Source organism: Pteropus vampyrus, unplaced genomic scaffold, assembly GCF_000151845.1.
Source record: "Pteropus vampyrus isolate Shadow unplaced genomic scaffold, Pvam_2.0 Scaffold529, whole genome shotgun sequence".
Classification (NCBI taxonomy): Eukaryota; Metazoa; Chordata; class Mammalia; order Chiroptera; family Pteropodidae; genus Pteropus; species Pteropus vampyrus.
This window is the reverse complement of record NW_011889310.1, coordinates 897,487-919,137: the sequence shown is the minus strand read 5'-3', so window position 1 is coordinate 919,137 and position 21,651 is coordinate 897,487. Positions and strand designations below refer to the sequence as shown.

General features: G+C 39.0%; 1 long non-coding RNA gene and 1 other non-coding gene across 2 annotated transcripts in view; one reads left to right on the top strand and one right to left on the bottom strand.

Moving 5' to 3' along the window:
* The window catches only part of LOC105307921, a 134,571-nt gene that overhangs the window by 14,056 nt on the left and 98,864 nt on the right, over nucleotides 1-21,651 (top strand). The window lies entirely within an intron of this gene.
* LOC111733147 lies at nucleotides 15,494-15,612 on the bottom strand. Its single transcript, XR_002777856.1, has one exon. It is a non-coding gene; the product is annotated as a 5S ribosomal RNA (ribosomal RNA).

The following is a 21,651-nucleotide window of genomic DNA, read 5'->3' as shown; positions in this document are numbered from 1 at the left end:
TCTTGGTTGTAGGTCCTTGTTTTTCATCACTTTGAATATTTCTTGCCATTCCCTTCTGGCCTGCAAAGTTTCTGTTGAAAATCAGCTGACATTCTTTTGGGAGCTTCCTTGTAAGTAACTAGCTGTCTTTCTCTTGCCACTTTTAAGATTCTCTCCTTGTCTTTAACCTTTGGCATTTTAATTATTATGTGCATTGGTTTAGGTTTGTTTGAATTCCTCTTGTTTGGGACTTTGTGTTTCCTGGACTTCTATGTCTATTTCCTTTGCCAGGTTAGGGAAGTTTTCAGTCCTTACTTCTTCAAATAGGTTCAACTTCCCTCTATTCTTTTTTTTTATTCTTTTTTTCTTTTTGCTGTTCTGATTGGGTGTTTTATGCTACCTTGCCTCCAACTCACTGATTTGATTCTTTGCTTCACCTAATGTACTATCAATTCCTTCTAGTGTATTCTTCATTTCAGTTATTATTCATTTCTGATGGGTTCTTTTTATGGTTTCTGTGTCCTTTTTTATGCTTACTATCTCTCTTTTGGAGTCCTCACTGAGCTCATCTATTCTTCCTCTGAATTCATGGCGCATCCTTCTAACCACTGTTTTGAACTCTGTCTCTGGTAGGTTGCTTGCCTCTATTTCATTTAGCTTTTATTTTCTGGAGTTTTCTCCTTGTTCATTTGCAGCATGTTTCTTTGTTTTCTCATTTTAATTGCCTCTCTATGTTTCTGTGTATTAGAAAGATTTGTTACGTCTCTCAACCTTGGCCAGATGGCCTAATGTAGTAGGTGTCCCATGTGGCCCAGTGGCACAATCTCCCTGATCACCTGTGCCAGGGGCTCTGGGCGTGTTCCTTGTGTGGGTTGTGTGTATTCTCCTGTTGTAGCTAAGCCTTGACTGCTGTTACACGTCAGTGGATGAGATTGACTCTTAGGCTGACTGGTGTGTATTGGCCGCGCCCACAGGATTTGAGCTGCTGTGTGGGGGCTGACTCCAAGGAGTGGGATTCGCCCCAGAAGTCTCGTGTACCTGTTGAGACCACCTTTTTGGTGTGCCCCTAATGGAGCTAGTCAGATAGTGCTCTGTTGTGGTCTGTCCAGGTGTGTTAGTTCTGTGGCCTCTTGTGAGGGGCTCCCATGTAGGCCAAGGTCAGCCACTGCCTTTGACTGCTCAGGGCCTAAAGAATTTCTTTAAGATTTCCTGTAGAGTAATACTACTGGCTATGATTTTCATCATTATTTTTGTTTTTCTGAGAAAGTCTTTTTCTCTTTCATTTTAAAAGTTAGCCTTATGGAGATATAATTTACATACTGTACAATTCACCCTTTTAAGGGTACACTTCAGTGGTTTTTAGTGAATTTACAAAGTTGTGCAACCATCACCAAAATCCACTCTTTAGAATATTGCCATTACCCCAAAGATCCCTCATACCATAAGTCAGTCACCTTCCCCAGGAAACCACTAATTTTCTTTCTATGCCTATAGAATTTTCTTTTTTGTAATTTTATGTAAATTGGATCATATAGTATTGAGTCTTTTGCATCAGGCTTTTTTTACTTAGCGTAATGAGATTCATTTATGTTGTAGCATGAATCAGTGTTTTGTTCCTTTGTATTGCTTGATAGTATTCCACTGTTTGAGGTGTGCCCTATTTTGTTTGTTTATTAGTTGATGAACGTTTGATTATTTTTTGGCTGTTGTGAATAATGCTTTTATGAACATTTGCTTTCGAGTCTTTGTGTGTACGTGTTTTCATTTTACTTCTTCCTTAGGAGTGAAATTGCTGGTTCATATGGTAAATTTATATTTCACATTAATTTTTGTCTTTCAGTAAATAAACTACTTTTAGAAGAGGTTTATTATTTAAGATATATTATTTACTTAATACTATTTATTCTCTATTTTGTTTAAGATGATGATTTTTTACAATATGAAACTACGTCTGTGCCATCAAATTTATTATCTATAATCTGCACCACAAGTTTCAAATTCCTGTAGTAATTCCTTACACTTAGGGTGAGAGTTGGTCTTCCCTAGCAATGTCTTTAAACACTGAGCTTTAGGTTTTTCCTTACAGTGTGCCTCAGATCATCTCTTTGCATGCTCTTCTTCCTCTTCTGTTCCGAGACCCCCGCCCCGCCCATAGAATCCTGCTGTTACTAGTTGCTTGAATTCATTTGCTTAGCGATGTGGGATATTGGGAGGAGGGCATTTTCCATTGTTTCGCTTAATCCTTGGTCTTAGGTACTATGTTCTTTGGTCTCAAGGAGTATGGCAGTCTCAAGTCTTTTGTCTCTTCCCTTGTGTAGTTCTGGGCTCACCACATATTTCTGACCGTCCCTCCAAAAATAGTTATTTTTTCTGTTTCCTTCTCCTAGCTGCAGTGAGTTTCCTCCAGTGCCCTAGAGATGACAGAGTTTGTTGTTCTTTCCCCCACAGAGTTAGACATTTTTCCCTTCTAGGGGAGATGGGGGAAATGCATGGGGTAGAGAATCTTATCCCTTCCATATGGCCAGTGTTCCTCTCTCCAAAGTCTGCATCTCAGTGGTCCATTCTTAGGGCTCTCTCTGATCTTTTCTGAAAGCACCCAGCAGGGTTCATGGAGAAAGAGTCTGCAAAACAATGTAGATTTCCCCAGTTTCCGAGGCCCTCAGAGGCGTCACACTGTCCTGCCATCCACATATCACCAATTCATTGATCTTTCTAGCTGAACTCTTCTTAGTTTTCAGTAAGCTTACCCCAGATAAGTGAGTGTTCATATCTTCTCCCTCCTGCAGGGACTGTATCCTCAGATTTGGGGCAAATTTGCTGCTTTGCAACCTCAGTGCATTAGAAAATTTTCATGAATTTGAAGTTAGTCTGGCTTGTTTTTCGTCTTAACTATGGGGATGGTGTTTCTTCCAGCATACTGCATCCCAGACTGGAAGCTGTCTCTCATCATGGTTGATGAATTTTTTTATTTGCTCGAGCCCAGGCAGCTCAGCCCTTCAGACCTCTCATACTTACTCAGACATTGGAATATGCAGGACTCTTCCTTCTTGGGACTGTTGTTCTTAAAATGTTCTGCTGTGCTTTGCAGTAAGTATATGTTGACTATTTTGCGGTACTTCTATTTTCAGGTATTTCAGACGTCCCTATTTATTCCTTCTGCTTCCTCCCAAATGATGACGATACTATACTCTCTTGTAGATATTAATGAATTATCTCTACCTAGTCATATTCTGGGTTTCATTGTGATACTTTTTCACCTAGTATTGTTGTAGATGTTGTTTGTGGGTTTTTGTTTTGCCGTTCTAGCACTCTGTCTTAAGTGGGTGATTTAAGGAGATTCAAAAACTATAATGCCAGCGTTGCCACTTTTTCCCTAAAATCTTATCCTTCTTTTTTTGAAAGGTAATTTTTGCTAGGTATAAAATTCTAGTTTGACAGTCATTTTCTTAGGTTTTTTTTGGTTAATGCAGTTTCAAAATTCAGTAAATATCTTGAGGGAAATACTATCAGTTTCTCCCCTTCTTCTCACCAGAATCCTGGATTTTCAAGCTTCAAATATTTTTTCTCCATCCTCAAAAGATGATCCAAAGCTCTGCTGGTTTCTCTCCTCTTAGTAGAGGCCCTCAGTCCAGGCCCTTACTCATATCCCTGCCCATTTGTCTCATGTGCAGAATCAGCAAATGTCTTGATGAAAAAAATGACTGCAGAGTATTATCACCTCTCTTTCCCGAAGTCTTCTTGCCTCATCATTGCTCCTGTGTCTTCAAACAGATGTTTTAAACATTTATCTGGCTTTCCTAGTTGTTCTCAGTAGAAATATTAGTCTGCTACAAGCTACTACTCCATCACATTCATAATCAGAAGGCCACCTACACACTAAGTATTTGCAAACTAAAATCTCTTCTTCATGAACTGGAGAAATTGCTGAGGGGAGACATTTTAGGATATTCATTTTCAGATAGATTTCATCACTGCTCTTAAAGACAAAAGACTCTCAAAGGTGAACAAATGTGGCTGAGACTGAATTACATTATTGCATCATTTCCCTGATCTCGGTTTTAGGGTAGAAAAAGTAAGGAATTACTTAAGTTAGTACCAGATTAATTAGGTTAGAAAACTAGTTGTTCATAGTCACTTCAAAGATAGATGGCAGCCCTAACTTCTGCACTTTTAGGGTCTGAATGAAGTGCTATTACCTTCTGGTCATTATGAGGCCTGCTCAAAATTATTTCCTCTCAGTATGTTAGTTGTTCTAGTAAAACACAAATAATCCTCTGTTTACTTCTCAAGGACTCCGACATAGGCACTCAGAATAAATCCAGGAGCACTGTCCCTCATTAGAGAGCTGAGGAAGTCTAAAAAGGAATAGGAACTCCCTTGAGAGTAGAATTTACTCCGCTGATTCTCATGCTTTCTGCCACAGCGCCACGGACACCCCTGACTACATATTCCACAGCTGTGCAGAAAGTTTCAAGAGAAGATTAGATTGTGTCTTCTGCAAGGTCTCTATCCTGGAGGCTCTCCAGAAAGGGTGATAGGGCCACAGAAAACAGAAGATTATCTTCTGTTCATGGGCCCTGTATTACTGGGAAAGGAGTGTTTAGATCTTAGCTCTACTAGTCACCAGCTGCATGACACGAACTGACCTCTCTGCACATAAATTTCCCATCTCTCATATCATCCTAACAACATTGGCTTCATCAGGGTTTTGTGTGAATATCAACTAATAATGGAGAAGAAAATCATTTGTAAATTTCAAAGTGCAGCAAACCAGTCCGGGATTGGTGTGATTGCTGTTCTTTCATTCCCCTTTTAGAGTTCTTGGAGTCCCAAATTTCATCCAATGCAGTAATCTTTTCAATGTCCCAGACAGATGGCCCTTTAGCTTCTGCATGAAGAGCTCTTTCAGAGATGGAATAGCCTTCCCTTATACTTGTCTGACAGCCAACACACCAAGTCTTGGGAGATCTGGAACTTATCTCCTGTAGCCGAGAAGAAGACTTCAGAAGCCCAGAACTATGCTGTGTGTTTAGTTTTCCCTAGCTTCTGACCTGGGAAACTAGCAACCTCTGTTGGGACGTATAGATAGTTCTGAAAATGATTTAATCTAGATCCCCTTCTCTGTACACAAAGACAGTCCTAAGGAAAACCAAGACCTAGTGCATTCCTCTAGGGTTTATTTAGGTCTTTGGGATGGTTCTTCCGCTGAAAGGTCAAAATCATTTGTGATTCTAGTAAGAGCTGGAGGCACCTAGTGACCTAAGCAATGACTCAACAGAATGGGGAAGAAGAAATAAAAAGCAGGAAGAACTAGTTAGTACTTTCAGATTAGTTTACTAAATAATTTATGCTGACCTTTTTATATTCAAAAATAGTCATAGAATCTTTTAAAAGTTTACTTAATTTTATTAGGTAAAATCGTACCACATGTATTGTTTATTTCACAATAGTTATTTTCAGCTGAGGTTACCAAGTGATATATTCTTAATTTTAAGCCTACATTAAATTAGCATAAACCTTTGTTTTCTGTAAAAGAGCTATAACAGATTATCTCTCAAGGCCTTTTCTGTCTCTAAGATAGGTCTACAATTCTTGGATTCCTTTCTGTAATCCTTTTAGAATGACTTGTACTCTTCCAATCTACTTGGGATGGGCTTCTTGTGCAGTCTGCATGGTCTGTAACCTTCTCTTTGGTCTGAGACTCTGGTGACTTGTAGACCCCTTATTTACAGTTACAGTTATAGTCTAATATTAGAATTCCCAACAGACTGCTGCTTGGAGAAGTCCAACCTCTTAGAGACAGTTGCAATAAAAGAATTCTGTCATAAAGAATTTGCTGAATTGCGATTACAGACAAAATGGCTTTGTGGAAACAAAACATACTACTGACAAGGAAGCCCTCTGTAGTTTTCCAGCCTCTATTCCCAGTGCTTCATTTATAATCTCTCTGCAGAAAGAAACATTTCAACAGAGAACCCAGTGGAAATTGAGACGTTATCTTCTCCTCGTCCTGAACTCCCATCCCTACCTCAGAAGGAATTCCTATGTTCACAGAAGCTAAAGCCGGCTCCAGATCCAATTTCCTCCCAAGGACAATTCTGTTTTGCTGTTTAGTGTACACCTTCCCAAGCATCATGGTCTCCCAGTGTAAGTTCAGTAACATTAATGTTTTTCTGCATCCTAAAAGAACTTTATAACTGTGTTATCAAATAATGTGATAGTGTCTCATATTTTGTTGGTAATATGTAACTTGTTGGCTATCATAGGGGGATTTGTAGTTATAGTTAAATTGTTTAATCTGGGTTATATGTAACTCCTTTATTCTGGGGAAAACAAAGTTCTTTATAAGCAGCAGTTGTTCTCATAATATCCAAGACAAGAGACTTGAGATAGAGTAGGAGCATCATTTGTTCTCATTCTATAAGTGAAAACAACAAAGCATGGAGAGAGGCAAACATACTAGCTAAGACAGTGATTCTCAACTCCATTTTGGGGGACATTCCAGAATGTCTCATAGGATCTCAAAATGCCATGCAAAATTTTTCTAAAATTCATCTAAATTGACTTTTTTTTTGAAGTTATAGCATTTTGGCAGTTGTCAGTGAGTTTTACGAAAATAATACAAAAAAATAATGAACAAGTAGAACCAACGAAATGTCAAAACTTCATAGTGGACTAGTCAGTAGCAGAACAAGGTCAGGTGCTGAGAGGTATAAACTCTTGACTCATCCTTCATGGATCTGTATTTCCAAAGGCAGTGTCTTGTGTGATGGTACTTGTGAAGATATTTCTTTTCTGGGCAGGCCATTTACAGCACTTGGGAATGGTCCTACTGGCTTTTAGGGGTGATCTGGTTTTTGTTTGTTTTTTCCACTACTGGAGAAGTGCAAAAATATATATTGATACACTTGAACAGTAAGCAACTTAGTTTGGCTGGAGCACAGGCTCATCATCATGGGAGAATTATGTCAAATATGTTTGGAAAGTTAGGTTGAGGCCACATTTTTGAGGGCCTTGAATACTATACTGAAGTATTTCAACTGTTTTTTGATAGGCAATTTAGGAGCATTGAAGATTTTTGAACAGAGTTGGAGGAGAAATATGAAATGGCCAGAATTAGACTTTAAGAATATTAATATGGCATCTACAGCCATGCCACCCTGAACAAGCCCAATCCCATCTGATCTCAGAAGCTAAGCAGGGTTTGGCCTGGTTAGTACTTGGATGGGAGACCAGGTGCTGTAGGTGTAAAAAAATTAAAAATAAGGGATTATAAGCTGACAAGGTCTTTGCAATCTGTGAGGTCAATCAAGGGTTGCCTTGCCTAAAAAAAATAAAAATAAAAATGAAAAATGTTAATATGGCTAAAATGTATAGGTTTGGCCAAATTAGGGCAAGTTAGGGCGAGAGATAGTTCAGGCATCAACTTGCAGAAGTGTAGAGGAAAGGTGTTATGGAAGTCACCCTACTTTAGTGTGAGCTCTGTTATTCTACTAGTGTTTAGAAGCAGATAAGGTGTTACCTCTTGAGTTCCACAGACTTTCTGGTTATGTTGGCGAGGATATCTCCTGGCTCAACTAAAAAAAAAAAAAATCCTGTGCCTTGCTTTTCAAAAATGCTTGTCCAGAATGGGCTTTGCAAGCTGTGTATAATATAGTACCCATGGCATCACGAAGTCTGTGTGGTTCCGTGAAGCTCCAGGTCCAGACTGACCATTTCCAGTTTATTGCATTGAAAGAGAGGGCATCACTCGACACAGACCAGGGCTGAGGTGTTTCGTCCACACGTGTTTTCAGGCTTTTTATGTGTGAGCTTGAGCAATGGGACCTCATTCTACTCTGCCATTAGAGGAAATTGAGGAATTTCACTTGCTCAGGTTATCAGCCACTATTTGGCTTATATTTAAAGGGGAAAATATAAGGACCATGTGATTTTGACCCAAGTGTTTCTGTTCCTAAAAGCTTTTTTTTCTAAAAACACTAATCTGTGCCTCGATACACCAAGCAAGTATTTAAAAGACTAATTTGTTTTAAGGAAAAAAGTTATTTTTTCATATTTTTCTTTATATGAACTTTTAGCAAAGGTGGTTTCTCCTTTCACATACTTTTTATGACAAATTCTATCATCTCCCCACTAAGTAAGAAATAATGCTGAAAATGGTAGGACGATTTTAAAGTTATGGGAATACCATAGCATCCACAGAAACTTTGAGCATTATGATACTTGACCCTTAGGGTTAATTTGTAAGCCCTTGGCAGTTCTTTCACTTTGAAACAAAACAAACAACGCATCACAGGTAAATTTGTATGTCGATGCTACACTGACTTCATTGCTGACATGTCCTTATACAGACAGTTCATTTGGTCCCCACTATTCCACTTATTTTGATGCTACGTATATTTTTATATCGAAGGAGATCTGTTTGAACTATTTCATTTTGATCTTGACCTGCTTTTATCACTGCCTATTCCTACTCGATTCCACTAGGTGGCACTCTTCACCCACGAGACTACTGCAGCCCTGTACGCTACAAGAAGTGGCCAGGCGGTGAGCTGGGTTGAAACACTTCTGGGTTGCTGGTATCTTTGTCTCTCTAGTCTCAAGTCAGGCATCAAGATACAGTTTCATACCTGCTTGCCTTTCAGAGCCTCATAAATGTTAATTGAACACCTTCTCTATTCTATGCAAGGTGCTGTGGTAGAGAGGTAAGATTTGAGAGCTCTAAAGCCGGCTCCAGATCCAATTTCCTCCCAAGGACAATTCTGTTTTGCTGTTTAGTGTACACCTTCCCAAGCATCATGGTCTCCCAGTGTAAGTTCAGTAACATTAATGTTTTTCTGCATCCTAAAAGAACTTTATAACTGTGTTATCAAATAATGTGATAGTGTCTCATATTTTGTTGGTAATATGTAACTTGTTGGCTATCATGGGGGATTTGTAGTTATAGTTAAATTGTTTAATCTGGGTTATATGTAACTCCTTTATTCTGGGTAAAACAAAGTTCTTTATAAGCAGCAGTTGTTCTCATAATATCCAAGACAAGAGACTTGAGATAGAGTAGGAGCATCATTTGTTCTCATTCTATAAGTGAAAACAACAAAGCATGGAGAGAGGCAAACATACTAGCTAAGACAGTGATTCTCAACTCCATTTTGGGGGACATTCCAGAATGTCTCATAGGATCTCAAAATGCCATGCAAAATTTTTCTAAAATTCATCTAAATTGACTTTTTTTTTGAAGTTATAGCATTTTGGCAGTTGTCAGTGAGTTTTACGAAAATAATACAAAAAAATAATGAACAAGTAGAACCAACGAAATGTCAAAACTTCATAGTGGACTAGTCAGTAGCAGAACAAGGTCAGGTGCTGAGAGGTATAAACTCTTGACTCATCCTTCATGGATCTGTATTTCCAAAGGCAGTGTCTTGTGTGATGGTACTTGTGAAGATATTTCTTTTCTGGGCAGGCCATTTACAGCACTTGGGAATGGTCCTACTGGCTTTTAGGGGTGATCTGGTTTTTGTTTGTTTTTTCCACTACTGGAGAAGTGCAAAAATATATATTGATACACTTGAACAGTAAGCAACTTAGTTTGGCTGGAGCACAGGCTCATCATCATGGGAGAATTATGTCAAATATGTTTGGAAAGTTAGGTTGAGGCCACATTTTTGAGGGCCTTGAATACTATACTGAAGTATTTCAACTGTTTTTTGATAGGCAATTTAGGAGCATTGAAGATTTTTGAACAGAGTTGGAGGAGAAATATGAAATGGCCAGAATTAGACTTTAAGAATATTAATATGGCATCTACAGCCATGCCACCCTGAACAAGCCCAATCCCATCTGATCTCAGAAGCTAAGCAGGGTTTGGCCTGGTTAGTACTTGGATGGGAGACCAGGTGCTGTAGGTGTAAAAAAATTAAAAATAAGGGATTATAAGCTGACAAGGTCTTTGCAATCTGTGAGGTCAATCAAGGGTTGCCTTGCCTAAAAAAAATAAAAATAAAAATGAAAAATGTTAATATGGCTAAAATGTATAGGTTTGGCCAAATTAGGGCAAGTTAGGGCGAGAGATAGTTCAGGCATCAACTTGCAGAAGTGTAGAGGAAAGGTGTTATGGAAGTCACCCTACTTTAGTGTGAGCTCTGTTATTCTACTAGTGTTTAGAAGCAGATAAGGTGTTACCTCTTGAGTTCCACAGACTTTCTGGTTATGTTGGCGAGGATATCTCCTGGCTCAACTAAAAAAAAAAAAAATCCTGTGCCTTGCTTTTCAAAAATGCTTGTCCAGAATGGGCTTTGCAAGCTGTGTATAATATAGTACCCATGGCATCACGAAGTCTGTGCGGTTCCGTGAAGCTCCAGGTCCAGACTGACCATTTCCAGTTTATTGCATTGAAAGAGAGGGCATCACTCGACACAGACCAGGGCTGAGGTGTTTCGTCCACACGTGTTTTCAGGCTTTTTATGTGTGAGCTTGAGCAATGGGACCTCATTCTACTCTGCCATTAGAGGAAATTGAGGAATTTCACTTGCTCAGGTTATCAGCCACTATTTGGCTTATATTTAAAGGGGAAAATATAAGGACCATGTGATTTTGACCCAAGTGTTTCTGTTCCTAAAAGCTTTTTTTTCTAAAAACACTAATCTGTGCCTCGATACACCAAGCAAGTATTTAAAAGACTAATTTGTTTTAAGGAAAAAAGTTATTTTTTCATATTTTTCTTTATATGAACTTTTAGCAAAGGTGGTTTCTCCTTTCACATACTTTTTATGACAAATTCTATCATCTCCCCACTAAGTAAGAAATAATGCTGAAAATGGTAGGACGATTTTAAAGTTATGGGAATACCATAGCATCCACAGAAACTTTGAGCATTATGATACTTGACCCTTAGGGTTAATTTGTAAGCCCTTGGCAGTTCTTTCACTTTGAAACAAAACAAACAACGCATCACAGGTAAATTTGTATGTCGATGCTACACTGACTTCATTGCTGACATGTCCTTATACAGACAGTTCATTTGGTCCCCACTATTCCACTTATTTTGATGCTACGTATATTTTTATATCGAAGGAGATCTGTTTGAACTATTTCATTTTGATCTTGACCTGCTTTTATCACTGCCTATTCCTACTCGATTCCACTAGGTGGCACTCTTCACCCACGAGACTACTGCAGCCCTGTACGCTACAAGAAGTGGCCAGGCGGTGAGCTGGGTTGAAACACTTCTGGGTTGCTGGTATCTTTGTCTCTCTAGTCTCAAGTCAGCCATCAAGATACAGTTTCATACCTGCTTGCCTTTCAGAGCCTCATAAATGTTAATTGAACACCTTCTCTATTCTATGCAAGGTGCTGTGGTAGAGAGGTAAGATTTGAGAGCTCAGTCTGGTAGCTCAGTCTAGAGGCAGGGGGAAGATGGCATAAAAGCTGGAGTAGAGGGCCATGGCAGGGGAGAAATCCATCTGACTGGAGACTGCAAGACTGGAGGTTCTGAAGGCCTAGAGGCATATGACCCTGAATTGTGGGGCTGTTGGTATAGGGTAAGGGGCTTCCCAGCATGCAGTGGAATGGAGATGCTAGCATCATTGCATTATTTCACTGGTGGTGCTCCCATGTGCAGTCCTGGAGGCCAGGGTCCCCACCTTGCTAGAACCAATGAGGGAAATATCCATCTCTCTCTCACTTGATTTTGTCTTAATTTTTTTTTTTATTTTTTGGAAAACAAAAAATAGAAAATCATACTCGCAAAAGTAACCTTCACCCATGTTCCTACCAATAAGGATCTACCATTTTTAACATCTTGATATATTGGTTTCCAGAGTTTTCTGTGTTTGTACTCACTGTTATGTTTTTTTCTACCTTTTCTTTCTCCTTGCTCCTCAAATGCAAACTTAAGTTTTTTCTGGAGTTTAAAATTAGGTACATTGTAAAAAAGTGTAAAGTGCAGAAAGATGAAAATAAGCAAATCACCTGTGGTCTCGCTTGGAGCAAACCATAGTTGATGTTCATTTTGGTATATTTCTTTCCATTTTTTCTACATAGTTTTTTTTTTTTAATTAGCTTTGTAGGGTAGTTAATGTTTTATAATCTGCCTTTGTCACTGAATTTTTGATGTATTTAAATATTCTTCTACCTCATGATTTTTAATAGTTGCCCAATATTCTATAGCTATCGCAATAGCTATGTCATACTTTACAATTACTATTGCTAGATACTTAGTTGATCTTTTTTGCAATTATAATATATGTCCTCACATAAACATTTATGTAGATATGTCATCAGGATAAATCTATAGAAATGGAACTTTTAAGTTAAAAAGTAGAAACATTAAAAGGTACTCTTATTGAATTTTTCTTTAGCAAAGTAATACATCTTTATTATACACCATGTAGAAAGCACAGATATACAAAAAGGAGAACATGAAAGTACATAAAAGTCATCTATATTTTTACTACTCAGAGGTAAGCACTATTAATATTTTATTATAACCATTTGGTCTTCTTTTCTATATATATACTCTTTCATAAGCTTTTTCCTTAATATATTCTGAGCATTCTTTTTAAGTTCATTATTCTCCTGTATCTTCAGTGCTCACAGAGAATCTCATTGAATGAAAGTACCACAATTTCTTTGACTAACTACTGTTGGACATTTATTTTATTTCTGTTTTTCCCTACTGTAAACAATGCAGAGATGAGGATTCTGTGGCTGTCTTTGTAAAAATCTTTTCTTCCTTTGAATAAATTCCTAGATGTGTAATTGTTCCACATGCATGCCCATTTTAAGGCTTCTGGGAATTGCTAAATAGCCCTGTAATAATTCTCATATTAGAGGCAGAATGGGGGCATGCCCTGATTGTCTGAATTTTTTATATTACTGAGGTGTTTTGTTTTTTTTTTTTTTTTGCCAATTTGACTGCAAAGTATTAGTGTCTTATTTTAAAATTTACATTTATTTGACTACTAGTGAAGCTGAACTTTTTTTCCCTTTCTTAACTTTTATCCCCCGTTTTCTATTCTGGTATAGATATTTTTCCTCTTGAGAGATTTTTGAAATGAATTTAAGATACGAAATTTTTGTCATTCATGCAGTTTTTCTTCTTTAGCTAATCGTTGTCATAAACTATACGTCTAGATTTCCTAATATTAAATTCCACTCCTGGAATAATCCCTCTTATGGTGTAGTTTTCTTTTTGTCTTGCCAGGTTTTGTTTGCTGGTATTTTATTTAGGATTTTTGTATCTATATCGTAACTGACATTAGTCTTCAGTTTTCTTTCTCTGTGTGTTTGTGTGTTGATCACGTTTTGTGCACAGGATAACTTTAGTTTTATAAAATGAACAGGGCTTATTTCTTTCCTTTCCTTTACACTGAGAGCTACTTTTAGAGCATGGAAATTATCTGTTCCTCATAAATTAGAAAAAACTTGCCGAAAAACTGGGCACTAAAACAATCATTGGAGGAAACTTTTTTTAATAGCCTAGTTTTCTCCCATGTTTTTCACTTCTTTGTAATTCCAACTTGCTACGTTTCTTAGAAAATCATCCATTTTATTGAGATTTTCCAGTTCATTAGTACTTTTCAAGCTTTTTTGAGGTATACACACACCATACAGTTCATCCATTTCAGATGGTTTCTAACATATTCACAGAGCTGTGCATCCATCACCACAAGCGCCATAATAAATTTTAGAACATTTTTTAAACCTCCAAAAATAAACCCCATAGCCATTAGCAGTCGATCTCCATTTTTCCTTAACTCCCCCCAGCCCTAGGCAACCACTAACCTACTCTTCATCTCCATAGATTTGCCTCCTCTGGACCTTTCCTATAAATGGAATCATACAGCGTGCAGTCTTCTGTGACTGGCTTGTCTCAATTTGCATAATGTTTCCAAAGTTCCTGCACATTGTAACATAGACTTGTACTTCATTCTCTCTTTATGTTTTCTGTTTAATTAATACTTTACTTTTTTTAGAGTAGTTTTAGGTTTACAGAAATTTGAGCAGATAGTACAGAGTTCCCATATATTCCCCTCTTCTCACTCCCCTGACCATAGTTTTCCCCACTGACGCCTTGCTTTGCTGCAGTACATTTGTTACAATTGATAAACCAGTATCAATACGTTATCATTAACTAAAGTTCATAATTTACATTAAGGTTCACTCTTTGTGTCGTACGCTTATATGGGTTTTGACAAAAGCATAATGCTGTGTATCCATCATTGCAGTATAATACAGAATAGTTTTCATGAATAGTTGGAACATGGGCTTTTCAGTGCAGTCCTTCCCTCCTTCCCCAGAAGCTTAGCAACCACTGGTCTTTTTACTGTTTCTATGTTACTTTTTCTAGAATGTCATGTAATTGGAATCAGGCAGTATGTAGCCTTTTCAGACTGGCTTCCTTCATTGAGTAATGCGCATTTAGAGTTCTTCCGTGTCTTCTTATGGCTTGATATTTGATTTCCTTTCAGTGCTGAATAATATTCCATTGTCTGGATGAACCACAGTTTATTTATCCATTTACCTACTGAAGGACTTCTTGGTTGCTTTCAAGTTTTGGCAATTATGAATAAAGCTGCTATAAATATCTACGTTGACATAGTTTTTAACATGTTTGGGTAAATACCAAGCGGAGTGGTTGCTGGGTGATATTGTAAGAGTGTGCTTAGTTTTGTAAGAAAGAGCTAGACTGTCCTCTACAGTTGCTGTACTGTTTTGCATTCCCACCAGCAATGAATGAGAATTTATGTTGCTCCACCCCCTCGCTTGCATTTGATGTTTTCAGTTGTTTAGATTTCAGCCATTCTAATAGGTGCATGATCATGTCTCATTGTTTTAATTTGAAATTCCCTAATGACGTACGATGTGAAGCATCTTTTCATATGCTTCTTTGGCGAGTATCTATCTGTTCAGATTTATGGCCCATTTTCAAATTAGATTGTTTTCTTGTTGTGTTTTGAGTGTTCTCTGTTAACTTTAGGTACAAGTCCTTTATATGATGTGTATGTTATAAATATTTCTCCAAGTCTGGTTTCTGTTTTCATTCTCTTAACGTCCTTTATAGAGCATTTAAATTTTTTTAAAAAATAAAATTCCCATTCCTTTTTATGGCTAAATAATATTCCATTGAATGGATATACTATATTTTGTTTATCCATTCATCAGTTGATGGACACTGGGTTGTTCTCTTTGGCTATTATGAATAATGCTGCTCTGAATATTTGTGCTCAAGTTTTTGTCTGGATGAATGTTTTCATTTCTCCTGGGTAGATACCTAGGAATAGAATTGCTGGATCATATGGCTACCGTATGTTTAACTTTTTGAGGAACTACCTGTCTTCCATAGACACTGCCTGACTTTTCCAAAGCATCTGCGCCATTTTACATTCCTACTAGCAATGGACAAGGATTCCATTTTCTCCATATCTTCACCAACATTTGTTATTGTCAGTCTTTTTGATTACAGCCATCATAGTGGGTGTGAAGTTCTAGCTCGTGTTTTTTTTTTAAATGTCTACAGCACCTGGTCTTCCTAGATGGTCTCCCATCCAAGTACTAACCAGGCCCAACCCTGCTTAGCTTCCAAGGTCAGACAAGATCGGGCACGTTCAGGGTGGCATGGCCGTAGACATAATATTTTTTTTAATCTACCGTTTTATCCTCATGCTATTTCTTGGTTCAAGCTTTTGTCATCTCTCATTTAGACTATTGCAGTGATCTTCAATCTTCTCTTTCTGGTTCTGGTCTCTCACCACACCCCCAAAACCCCCTCTGTACAGTCCACCAACACAAAATGATTTTCCAAACTGAAGATTTAGTCATCATTTCAGTGCAAAGAAAAAACAAAAACAAGAACAACAGTAACAACAAGAAAATAAAAACAAGAAAATATTTAGAGTCTCCTTGGTGGCTTCTCAGTTTCCTAAAACATATAGTTCAAGTCACTTAGCCTGGCATTCTGATGTGCTTCCTACCTACTTCTTTAGCTTCATTTCTCATTACTCCCCACTCCTATCTTATCTCAGGCTCTAGCAGTATTCTTCTGGGACGGTTAACATGTTACCTCTGCTCAGACTTTTCTTCCCGCCTTGTCTGCCTTCATCCTTCAAAACACTTTGGATGTTCCCTCCCAGTACTCACCTGAATAAACAGGCTTCAGGAAGACCTGGATGAGCCTTAGGAAGTCAGGTTGTTGAGCCCACTCTAACCTGCTGCATTGGGCATCACACCCTTTACCGTGGAAACCTGAGCACAGGTTAAGCAGACGTCAGTGGGGTGAAGAATTGGGGCTTAGTGACCTTTCCTCAGTGTCACTCAGCTGTGAAGCCTGTGTCCTTGGGAGATTAGCACTGCACCTGTCAGAGCGAGTTCTCAGTATGGAATGTTTTCCCAGAGTGTACCTCCAATCCTGGTTAGGTCAGTGCACTTCCCTCTGGGCTAAGTGACTTTACCCTGATACCTTGGTGAGCCTCCCAGAGACTAAACCTCAGTAGACTTTGGTTTTATAGAATGAAATCGTTATTTCTGGTTCAGAAAGACTAAGCAAAAGCTAAAATTACAGAAATATATTTACAATACTATGTAACAGTTTATAAAAAACATATACATTGATTTATCAGTTCAATCTTCACACAGCCCAGTGTCTGACACTTAGTAGACATTCATATTTTGGCATATCCATGAAATGAACATGAGGATTTACTATCCCGTTTTATAGTTGTGAGAACTGAGGCCGAAGCAGGTGAATTGAGTTTCTTAAAATCCACATCTACAGTTAGTGTAGAGCCTCTTCTTGAAACCAAGCTCATTTCAGGTCAACATTTACTGAGCACCTATTATGTGACAGGCACTTACCAGTGGTAAATAAATGTGTTTCTTGGTCTGAGGAACTTATAGGCTTGCCAGGGAGTCAGACACACAAGGAAATAATTTCAACACAATGTCTTAAGTGCTATGATAGAGAACTCTGCAATACTATAGTGTCACAGAGGAAGGGTGCCTAAACCAGTCTGCTGAGATCATGGAAGACTCCTTGAAGAAAGGACATCTCAGTTAAGTTTTGAAGGTTCAGTGGAGATTGGCTAAGGGTAGAAACATTTTAGGCCAAGAGATCAGCCTCGGTGGCAGCACAGAAGTGTGAACCAGCATGGTATGTTTCTGGGATTGCTGGAGTGTCTGTTGCCAAGGCGAAGTGGCAGGAATGACGACTGGAGAGGTGGGAAGGAATCAGATCACTGAGGGTGTAAACTTTGCCTTGTACACTTTAATTCCCAAACATTGGTGACTCATTCTTATAACCTGGGGAACTCGCAAATATAAAGATGTCCCTCTCACATACCCAGTGATTTTCTTAATCAGCTAGGTTTGACAGTCACTCTAGGGGCAACAGGAAACCATTGAAGTTGGTAGTGGGAGGGGTGGGGGGGCACATAGAGTGCCATATTGGCTCACTCTGGTGGCGATCTACATGGATTCAGGTGGATTTGAGAGGGATGCTGTTGGAGGCACAGAGACCATTTAGGAGGCTGTCAGATTTGTCTAAATGAGATTTCATGGTGGATGGAATAAGGCAGTAGCAGCAGTGATGGAGAGTAAGAGGCAGATAAAAAGAAATTTCAAAGTTGTCAGTCAAATCTTTATGATGTTGTGGGGAGGGGATGGGAGGGAGAGAGGTGTCGAGGATAATCCTCCAGGTCTCTGGCATGGCTGCTTAGATAGAGCGTGGTATCTCTGAGCAAGATCAGGAACGGAGAGTGAGGAGAGAATGGGGAACAGATGATAAGTTCAGCTCGGAACCTGCTGAATTTGAGGTACTATGGGACATCCAGATGGGAAGGTGAGTCTGTTACTCCAGAACTCAGGATAAGTGCCTGGGCTTTTTGGCCCCTCTGCGTGAGGTACTTAAAGCCATGTGAGTAGCAGAGATCTCTTGGGGAGCATCTGTAGAGAGTACGACTTCAATCATTCTACCCAATTCAGCCTTCAAGGTTGTTCTCATGGGGAAGCAGAAGCTGTTTTTTTTTTTTTAATGTTTCACCAGGGCCAAATTGGGTAGTGAAAATGGCATTAACAGGAAGAATTAGGGAACCTGAGTTGAAGCCCTGCCTCTGCCACTTCACCGCTCTGCAACCCCGAGGACTAACTGAGCCTCTCTCAGCCTCCAGGTCTTTATCTATAGCAGAAGGGTAATAGGGATGTCTGCCTCACGAGGTTATTGAGAAGGTCCAGTGAGAAGACACATGTGAAAAATGCCACATGAAGAGCCATAAAGACACTAGTTTTTGTTTTTTGGTTTTTTTTTTTTAACCCCAAGAAACCTGGACTGATTTATAGGAATTACAGGGAGGCAGATTTTGACCTGGTGTAAAGAGAGACTGTCTAATGCCTTGAGCTGTTGGATGATGGGAACAGCTTTGGGAGAAGGGCAGCTCTGAGGCCCCGATGACCTCTGAGCTCCCTTTCATGACTCAGATCGTGTTTGACTTACTAGGACATTTCTTTACCCTTTTCCTGAGAAATTTATACTACTTAAATTTTTTTAATTGTAAAAGCAGTAGAGGTGCATGGTTTTTTCTTCCGTTTTAAAGTCTCTTAAAGTCCTGAGCGTTTTTGTTCCTAAGTGGAGTCTTGGTTTATATGCCCCTGATAACCTTGCAGACTGCTTCAGGTCTACCTGCAATGGGCATTTATAGACATTTTTGTCCTGAATGCTCTTTAATGAGGTTTCAGTGGATGCCGAAACATATCAGTGTAGTGCAGTTAGGCCTCAATAATACAGACTGGAGGCGGGGGGTGGGATAGGCATTTTGATATCACAACAATTCCAAATGATAGGTTACTTTTAATGATTTTTATTATTAGCAAGCACAAGTGATATTATGAACAGATAACAAAATGTTGCCAAGTAGAAGTTCGATGGCATGCCAGTGAGTAGGTAAAAATCATCCGAAGTCAGCACGCATTATTTATATGCTAACAAATGTTGTCGAAGAGCTTCTGAACAGGTTGTTCTCTGACCTGGATTAAACATCACTAAGAGCTTATAACTTACTCAGAAACTTGTCATTGCTGTTTTTTTAATAAAGGTAAAATATGCCAGCCAGCCCATGCTTGAATCATCACACATTTAGCAATAGCTCTAATTGAATTATATATTTACATATTTATTACCAGTCACTAGTATAACACACATTTGCTAAATGGAGTCCTTTTTTTTTTTTTTTTTGCTGACTTTATCTACACAGAGATTACTTCTTGAAATGAAAGATCTCCACCTATGCTATTTGATGAGGAATTATCTTTATGATAGTTTAGGTGACTTCCTGGCCCTTTAAAAACCGTCATCAAAATAATTGCATAATTGCATCAAATAATAGTCATTTCATACCTAGCAAATATTCTAGCTAGGAAAAACTTACTATAAACCATAAAGATATGAACAACTTTGAAAAGCCAAGAACATAAGAAATGTATTCAGTCCTAATTGTGGGTGGAACATAGTTTCATCTTCTCATTCAGTAGGCCTTCTGTGATCTTTGCCAGGCCCTGGGTCAGCTTTTGCTTTTCCTTTTCCATTGCATTGTAGCTAGGCCAAGGTGTGGTTGAGAGAAGTTTCTGGCTGATATTTTGAAAAAGCAAGTGTTTACGTGCTCTTGCCTCCCCCACCTCACTCCCTGCTCCTGGTCCTCGTCCACAGGAGCTGGTGGACCAAGAGAAAGGGAATACTCTGCTGTGGTGGCCTGGACTTCAAATGCTGAAATGACAGGGCCAGGTTGGGCAGCAGTAGGGTAGAAGATTCCAGGACAGGGACTATGGTGGGATGGAAGTTGAGAGGAGGGAGAAAGAGCAAGTATCTGTGAATGAGCCAGAGCAGGGAGACAGGGAGTGTTAGGTCACAAGCCACACCACAGAAAGATGGGTCAGAGTTAGGGTAGTAGGGTCCGGGAACAGTGGGGTGTAGTTCAAGTCTAAGCAGTTGGTAAGCCTTGGTCTGACCGCAGAGGGAGGCTGAGCAGCTCAATAACCAGGTCATTCTGTAAAAGTCTTGGAGTTTATGTTCACTTACAACCTCTTGATATCTCTTTATACCAGTAAATTACTCCATACAGCCCACTGCTTGGACATTTCCTAGCAAGTCGTCCACATCGGGTGATGTAGTGTGTTGGAAAGAGCCTTGCTGGGAGGAGATAAAACTCTTGGGTTTGAGTCAGTGCTCTGCCCCTAAATGGCCATAAAACCTTAAGCAAGTCATCTACTCTTTCAGAGCTTCAGTTTCCCGATATATAAAGTGAGGATCGGGGAGATAAAGATGTATCGTTCATCCATCGGTTGAGTTCTAAAGCATAGAAAAGAATTCTGTGGCCTGCGGCATTTGGCTGGTTTGACTTGAGGAAAAGAAATACTCTCAGCACTACGTTTGAGCTAAACTTGTGGAAACCCCAAAAGTCAAAATCAAGCTATAAATGGTCAGATCCTTTCCCCAGTTTGTTTGCCGGAGCCAGAGGTGTAGAAGGCGGTCCATGTTCTCTTGAGCTATTTAGCATTCGTGGAAATGGCATGAATGAATAGGGTTGACTAGTTGTGTTCTTCGGCCTGTGTGGATGCAATGGCTCACATACCTGTGTTAAACCAGAGAGCCACTGTGTTCCCGGGACGCTAATGGGGCCGATAGCCTCCAAGTGATGTGCACGCCATCGGCAAGCTAGAGAGGTTCAGTCCTTTGCCAGAATCACACATGGCTCATTTGCTGACGGCTGGTAAGATTCAGTGCTTTTTCTGAATGGCCCACCCTGTCGGTCCTGCCGGTGTGAGACAAAAGATATAAGGGCTGCCAGTGGACTTTAAAATGTTAATTTAAAAAATAGCCCTTAATTATAAAAAATGGCCTTAATTATAGTTTACCACAGGCAGGCCATGCATTTCTGAATCGTTTTACAATCGAGGAAATAAGAGAATAGTTGATAAGTGCTGGTGAGTTCTCCATTTGCATGCTGTCCCACACCCAAACTAATACAGCAACACCACAATTTTCAGCCAAATTACAAACACAAGAAATTAGCACAATTTGTTACTTTCCTTTTTAATTGTACTACAAAGAGGAGTATTTCTGTCTTTTGCATTTTTTGACATAAAGGCTTCATTTTAAAAGCAGAAACACTTTAATATAGCTAAATCTATGCCTATAACACATAAAGCTTGTTTTTATTTTCCTTACCAGCCAGCTAAGATTTATACATTAAATTTTCAATTGATGCATCTTAAACATCTTTGTTAAAATACACACTGCTGGCCAAGAATTGTTCAACCCCTAGCACACTTTTGTTTTGCCTGCAAGGAATAAATAGTTAGAATTGTAAATAGGTAAACTCTGTCTTTCTATGTGGTGAGGTCAACAGAACTCATAGTGAACATACAATGCATAGAGAACTAATCATTACTGAGATTCAGGTAAGTGATTTCTTAGGCATCTTAGCTGTCATGCTGTGGAATAATTGTAAACCCACCAGGAAGGAATTGCAAAACACAACCTACTTATCCTTTCCCCAATGGCCACATAGAATTTTTTTCTTTTCCTCAATTTGTGGCAGCTCTCTATTTAATCATTAAAAATAATGTTGTTTTAAGTATCACTTCTTCAATAACAGTGTTTGACCGAAATTCTACAGAATG